Source organism: Mus caroli, chromosome X (assembly GCF_900094665.2).
Source record: "Mus caroli chromosome X, CAROLI_EIJ_v1.1, whole genome shotgun sequence".
NCBI lineage: Eukaryota > Metazoa > Chordata > Mammalia > Rodentia > Muridae > Mus > Mus caroli.
This window is the reverse complement of record NC_034589.1, coordinates 52,801,679-52,808,437: the sequence shown is the minus strand read 5'-3', so window position 1 is coordinate 52,808,437 and position 6,759 is coordinate 52,801,679. Positions and strand designations below refer to the sequence as shown.

The following is a 6,759-nucleotide window of genomic DNA, read 5'->3' as shown; positions in this document are numbered from 1 at the left end:
ACCTACTTACTCAGGGGAGAAAAGGTCACTCCAAAACAATCCAGTCCAGCCAAGCCGTTCAGATTTTAACTTTTTTCTCCCAACGGGAGCTTCCTTTAACAATCCCGAAAACCGTTGCGGCCCGTGCCCCTGCCTCCCCGCCTAAAGGCTTGTAGCCTGCCCCTCTTTCGACGTCCTGGGACCTCGAGGGCTCGGTTTATGCCCCCAAAGAAGGGGACGGGCTGAATTTCCGCGGCCTAAGAAAGTACTCTGGAGGCGGACAAAAGTTGCTTCTAGTTCACCTACTCAGAGAAGTGGAGGTGTGGGGAGAGCGCTCCAGAGAGCGCCATGAGCCCACTCTTGGACCCTAGGGATGCTAAGCCTAGGACTCGGGTGGGTAGCTGGCTTCCCCGTGGGTAGCTCTCATTCTTCAGCCTACCGAAACAAACAAACAAACAAACAAAACCAAAAAACCAAAAAACAAAACAAACAAACAAAAAAAACGAGCAAACGTGAAATGCTTCTGCCAACGAAAGTAAGTGATCCGAACAGTGACAGGATTATTAGGTCGGCGCTGGACCGGTCCCTAGAGGAGCGGGGTGAGCGGAGTCTCTCCAAAGAAACTGGGTACTTGGTTCCTAGCTTCAATCAGGGCCAGGACTGGGTTCCTGGAGGCCTAGCCCAAGCTTCATTCACTCCCTTTTTCGACGCTCTGGAGCACTACCCTGTGACAAGTGAAGGGTATTCCTAAATTCTCATTTATTCTCTTTGCGTCGCGTCTTGCGTCTGTAGAAAAGAACAAGGCCCTGGTCCGGGTCCCAATGTGGACCCTTAGCATTTGCTTGGGTTTTAAGCTTTTCTCTGCATTGCGGAGGCGGCGTGTGTGTGTGTGTGTGTGTGTGTGTGTGTGTGTGTGTGTGTGTGTGTGTTTTCAGAGGCAGTTTGCTCGTGGACTAGAGATCTTTTAATACATGAAGCCGGTGCAGCCTTAATAAAGCCAGCGAACCAGGATGGGAGGGCTATCCCTCGCTCCCCCCTCACCCCCCACTCCCCGCGGTCTAGGTGGCGTCCTACTGCCTGGCCGAGTCAGCACCGCCGCTCTTGCCCCGCTGTACGTACCTTGCCAACAAAGAGAATCCAATTTAGTGGACCCTCAGGATGTCAGTCAGGGGAAACAACTTGGAGAGAGTTCACCAGCTGGGCTACTCCGACGAAGTTGGAGCCGGTCTTTGGCTTAGCTTGTGTTCTGATTACAGAAGCAACTGCTTCTTTCTTTGAAACAAAACGAAACAAAGATTCAAAACTCGACCGCAAGACGTTCTGCTGCTAACTCGGAGAAAAGAACTGGGCCTTGCAGCTGCTTCTACGCTGTCCTTTTATGTCCCATACACAGTTATCCTGTAAAATATTTGGATGGCTTTCGGGATTAGCGTTGTTTTTTGTTTGTTTGTTTGTTTGTTTATTATTCATTTTATTCTTTCCTTCTTCACAAGAGCCAGATTGGTCAATGAGTCTGGGTAGCTAAGGCATTCCAGCTATAGCTCCCAAATGTCCTTCCTGCCTCAGTTTCTGCATCTCTTAAGGAATGAGACCAAGTAACTTCCCACTCATTGATTAGTGAAAGAAAACTAGTGTTTAATGAAATACAGTGTTGGCAGCACACAGTGGGTGTTCAAAAGGGTCGTCTTTATTTGCATACTTTAGGTCCTGAACCTCTAATTCACATACTTGGCTGGTCAAAAAGAGTGAGGGAAAAAAAGCCCGCTTGAGTGGCAAAGGTGTTCCAATTCTTGCTTGCAGCGTGAGTTTAGGGCTCCAAGTCCAGAATCTCTGGATACGGTGGTGCTACTAGCTACTTCAGCCTAGGAGTCACAATTCAAGGGGCAGCAGTTTGGGGCCACTGCTCCCCGCCTAGCCTCCCAGCCTCTAGAGTTAAGGCCTGAGAATGGGTTTAAGGGAGGTCTCCTAGTTCATCAACAAGACCCTGGGGCAGCGTTTTGCAACTTGAGTAGGCAGGTGGGCGGCCGGTCTACTGTCTCTCCCCGCAGGCCACTGCCCAAGTCTGCACGCTTCAGGCAGAGGGAGCCGAACTTAGAGCCACTGCTTGTACTCCATTTGGCCCCTTAGGGAGGCTAGCAGCCCTCGGCTGGGTGGAGCTACCCCTAGAGGCTCCTGCCTGCGGTCGCCTCTGCAGCGGAGGTAACATCTGTGCCCCCCTCCGCCCCTCCCGCTTCCACCCTCCACACCACCTCTTTTCCCCCACCCATTTTTTTTTTTTAAAGAAAGAAAACGAAAAACCAACCTTCCTTTCCCTCCACAATAGACACACCGGGGGGCCTTTTACTTGGCCAATCTCAGGAGTTTCATATGAACTTCATTAAATCAATTACTCGGTGAACACATCACAATTTATTTGCAATTAGTATCAAAATGTCTTACTTTTCTTAATAGGTCGGAGCAGATGTAGCTACAGAAGGGACAACGCGTTTTCGTGAAATCTATCTCTTGCAACATATTAAATCTTCTGGTCAGAAGAGAAGGAGAAATTCAAAGGCAGTTTAGAGGAGGAGTAAAAAGCCCGCTGGAGACAAATGCGATCCGTGCAGGTGTTGGGGCAGCTTGCTTTATAATTGTATCTAGCGAAAAGGTTCCCTTTATTATCCGTAATGATCTAACAAAAGTCACCGTAATTAAACGTCTGGTTTTCTCCGATGACTGAGAGGTGCGTGTCTGAAAGGCGCCGGGTACAGCAAGAGACTTCAGAAATGGTTAACAAGATGCCTCATTCTTTGAATAGTGGCTTTGTCTTAATGGGGGGGGGGGTGAGAAGAGAGAAAGAGAGACAGTTATCTAATTTTTATTGCCCCAAAGCGGAGATGTATTGATTGCGACAACAGTTTTATTGTACTAGGGGAGGGGGTTGCTGCAGGGTTACAGAGTCTGATTTACTTAGCGTTGGATGTAAATTCATATGCAGCAGCCTCCCTTTGGAAGGTTGGACCTCAGCTCCTGTTAATACCATTAGTGACACAGGATCAAATTTCAAATGAAGCCTGGTGACAATTACAGACGGAAACAGATGCCCTTGGAAATTTAGGTCAAGTGTTCAAGATTCTGGTTTCATGGTCAAGGCTGTCTTGGGGGTAGCCTTGAGGAGACCTTCATAAATCTGTCCTCTCTGAACTGGGGATGAGTCTTGTAGGGGCGGGGTGGGGAGGCAGAAAATTTATTTAGAGGGGTCTTAGGTCACTGAAAAAGAAGAAGAGATGCCAGAGTGTTGTAAAGTTGGGCAAGTGTGCCGGGCTGGACAGTGCGTATGTGCTGGCAGAGAGCACTAGTCCACGCTGGGGCTCGCTCGGCAGGGAAGAACTGAGCTTGCCCCAGCGCGTGAGACCTGCACCCCAGCAATCTACCTAATCCCTAGCAGACACACACCTACACCTTGCCTCAGCCTCAGAGCCTTTTCCTAACCCATCCAGGAAATGGGTATCAAATCCCTGGCCTGCTCTTTTGGGAGAGTGGCTTCGGAGACTCAGGGTGTAATGAATTTGAAAACTCATGGAGTTATTATGAAGGTGCAGCCCCTTTTCTAGGCTTTTTAGTCACTCGCCCCTCTGCTAAATGCAAAGGACATCCTGTCTCTCCCCTCTTCCTGGCGGGAATCTTCTTTGAGAGCTTTCAGCATCGGCTCTGGCAGCACCCACGCCTTCCTTCGAGTTATAAAACTTGTCTTTTCACCCGGCTCTTGGTCCCAACCGATGTCTTTGAGCGTGGCGATCTTTGGGGTTTACGTCCCTCTGGTGGGTGTTTTCTACTTGACAACTCTTTTAAAGACGCAGAACCATATTTTATTTACTGCCTACTATAAATTATTTACTAGCAGGCTGAGGTAATTCCATTAAAGCCGCTCGGTTTGTTTATACTAAATAGTTATCTGGGGACTCCTTGCTTGGTTTGGAGCTCTGAGGCTCGGGGAAAGTAGGCACGACCGCAAGGGCAAGACTCCCACGAAATGGAAGGGATTCTTTGGAAACGAAAACGTCGTTCTTTCTCTTTATGAATCATTAAAAATTAAGTATAATCTAACAGTCGTTTTGGCTGTGAATTGTCATTACCGGCCCTGCTTGCTAACTCCCCTGCTAGCTTCTTCACCCTCACCTACAACCTCCACCCCGTGTTAGAGAGAGTTTTCCACTTAATAGCAAGATTAATTTTTTCAAGGAATCAAGCCCACAGTGGAATCAACGATTTTTTTTTTTTTTTTGCGCGGGGGTGGGGAGAGTGTGGTATTTAGGTGGAGGAATAAGTGTGAGGCCCTTCCTGGGATGGGGGGATGGGGCGGGGAAGGGAAGCCCGGAGCTCCTAGCCTTGCCTGCTGAGCTAAGAAAGAATGCTCAGCGAACTTTGCCTCCGGTCCCTTCCCCCAACCGTGTAACCCAGCAGAAAAGAATAGGAAAAAAAAAACCCACCCTGAGGGAAGGCACCAGGCTTTATGGATCGGCTCTGTGAGCTGTATGCCTGTGTGTGTCTGTGTATCTTTGAGCGCCCTTGCAGGGCGTGTACAGGCGCGTGCGTGGATGTGTGTTTGTGAGCTCACCCACCCTCGCCAAGATATTAGTGGTGACAGTTGGGATATGTCTATTTTTTTCTGGCTCTGTGCATTGTGTGTTCTGAAACAATTGATTTGTGTTTCCATGTTGGGACTTAAGTGGAAACATCAAACAAACAGAGAAATATGCTGACCTTTGGAGAAGTTGGAGGGGGTTGGACAACTGAACCTTAAATGAAATTCCCATGTGAACTCTCTGCTTTGAGTTATTCTGGCCTTAGAAGAGGGGAGTGATTTGTGTGGAAGTCTTTTGTTTTATTGTTTATTTGACTTTTTTTTTGAGGGGGCTCTGGAGGGAGGGAGTAAAAGAGTGTGAGTTTCACACCTGGTTTTGCATAGGAGGAGCTCAGGACGGTTGAGTTGTTCATTCCTGTAACACAGGGAGACATAACTAAGAGATCTGGACAAAATGCCAGGTCTCTAAAGAAAGTTTGCGGGGTGGGGGTGCACAATAAACAGAAAGGGCACTTATTTCATAATTTGTTTTCTATTTTGCCTTTCAGCTGCAACAGAGATGCAAGTCAGGACAGAACAATCCTGCAGGTTCCAGTGAGTGAAATACCCACTGTTCTTAATTACAGAATTGAAAGGTGGGAATTAACCAAAGCAGTCAGGACATCATCTTGGTATTTATAGTAGTTAGGTTCACCAACAATTTAAATCCCAATGACATAATTTTACCATTTGAAGATTCTAGTTTTTATAACTTAGAAGATTCTAGTTTTTATAACGTAGATACCCTTATTAATTTAAATTCTGCTTTTATCAAAAGGAACAGGAGATATAACATGAACAAACACCTCAAGGATGCAAACATGTATCAGGCATGTTGTGATAATGAAGATGCTGTCAATACCATGAATAATGAATCAAACACAATAGACTAAGTATGTCAGACTTAGCCCCATTTATAGAGCCTTTCTTTTAAAAGATGATGTAATTGGCATAGTATAAGATTAACCATTTTGAAATGAAAATTTTAATGAGATGCAGTGCATTAACCATGGTTTACAAACCCCTAATTACAAAAATACCTTGATTTACCAAAAGGAGAAACTTGGGCTCAGTTGGTCTTTACTTTGCCTCTCTTAACCTCAGACAAGTTTTTATTGCTATTTTATTTCTTAAAAGCAGAATCTTTCCATATTACCATCCCCTTAAAGTCTATTATATCACAATCTATTTCATACTCCTCTAGCTACAGATACAAAAAGAGAGGGGATAAACGACATAATCTACTTACTTGTATTTGTTCTAGAAGCCAATAGGTTTCCAGATCCGTATTTGCTACATGAGTCTTTTTAATGAGCGGTGGATCCCTGGGCAACACTTAACAAATACTTTGGTCGTCATTGTAGGAGGGACATCAGTTTGTGGAAATCTAGCTGTTATCTATAGAAAGTGGATTAGAGTGGCATTTTCTCCTTTGAAATGTAATTCATAAAGTTTAACAAAGCAATGGTTCTAGCCAACCTTTTGGAAAAATAAGAGAGTGCTAGGATGGGTTGTAGCAAACCATTTGTTTCTGGTCATCAAAACCGTGCCCTGAATTCAGGAGAATGAGAAAACAATGTGGCTGGCTTAGAAGAGCCAGAGTCTCATCTGCTTCCTCTTGTGTGAGCTAACGCCTTTACTTGTTTCACCCAGGCTCGCCACAAAGCTGGAAGGAAATACGACTGTGGCTTAAGAAATTTATTCAAAACTGAAGCTACTATTCATGTAAGCAGGCCCTCAATATCCACAGAATTTGGAGAAACTATTTCTGTAAGACAGCAGTAAGAGGTCAAGGTTGGTTCAGAGTCATGAGCTTAGACAGATTTTTTTTTGAACTCTATTTACCTCCCTTCATTACTGTGGAATTAAGGGGGCAAGAAATGTATTAGTGGGCAGAAGCCTGGGTGGCCAGTCCTGTAGGTTAACATTTTCCTTCATTCAATTTAGAGGATGATAATTGTCAGAAGAGCTAGCTGCTACTGAGCCAGGCTGAATACTACAAAAGACATACTTTGCACTGAAATTTTGGAGTACTCTATCATGAGAGAGAAATGCAAAGTGATACATCAACCTATTCTGCCCTTCTTAGCACATCCTTTCAAGGAAACCTGCTTCCTTTTTTGGCCTTAAACATTTTTTTTCCTCTACATCAAAGTTTTCAAACTTTTTACTAGTGG

At 45.5% G+C, this 6,759-nt stretch overlaps 1 pseudogene; it reads left to right on the top strand.

The window, feature by feature from the left end:
• Window positions 1-496: 496 nt before the first annotated feature.
• The window catches only part of LOC110287163, a 169,201-nt pseudogene continuing 162,938 nt past the window's right edge, over window positions 497-6,759 (top strand).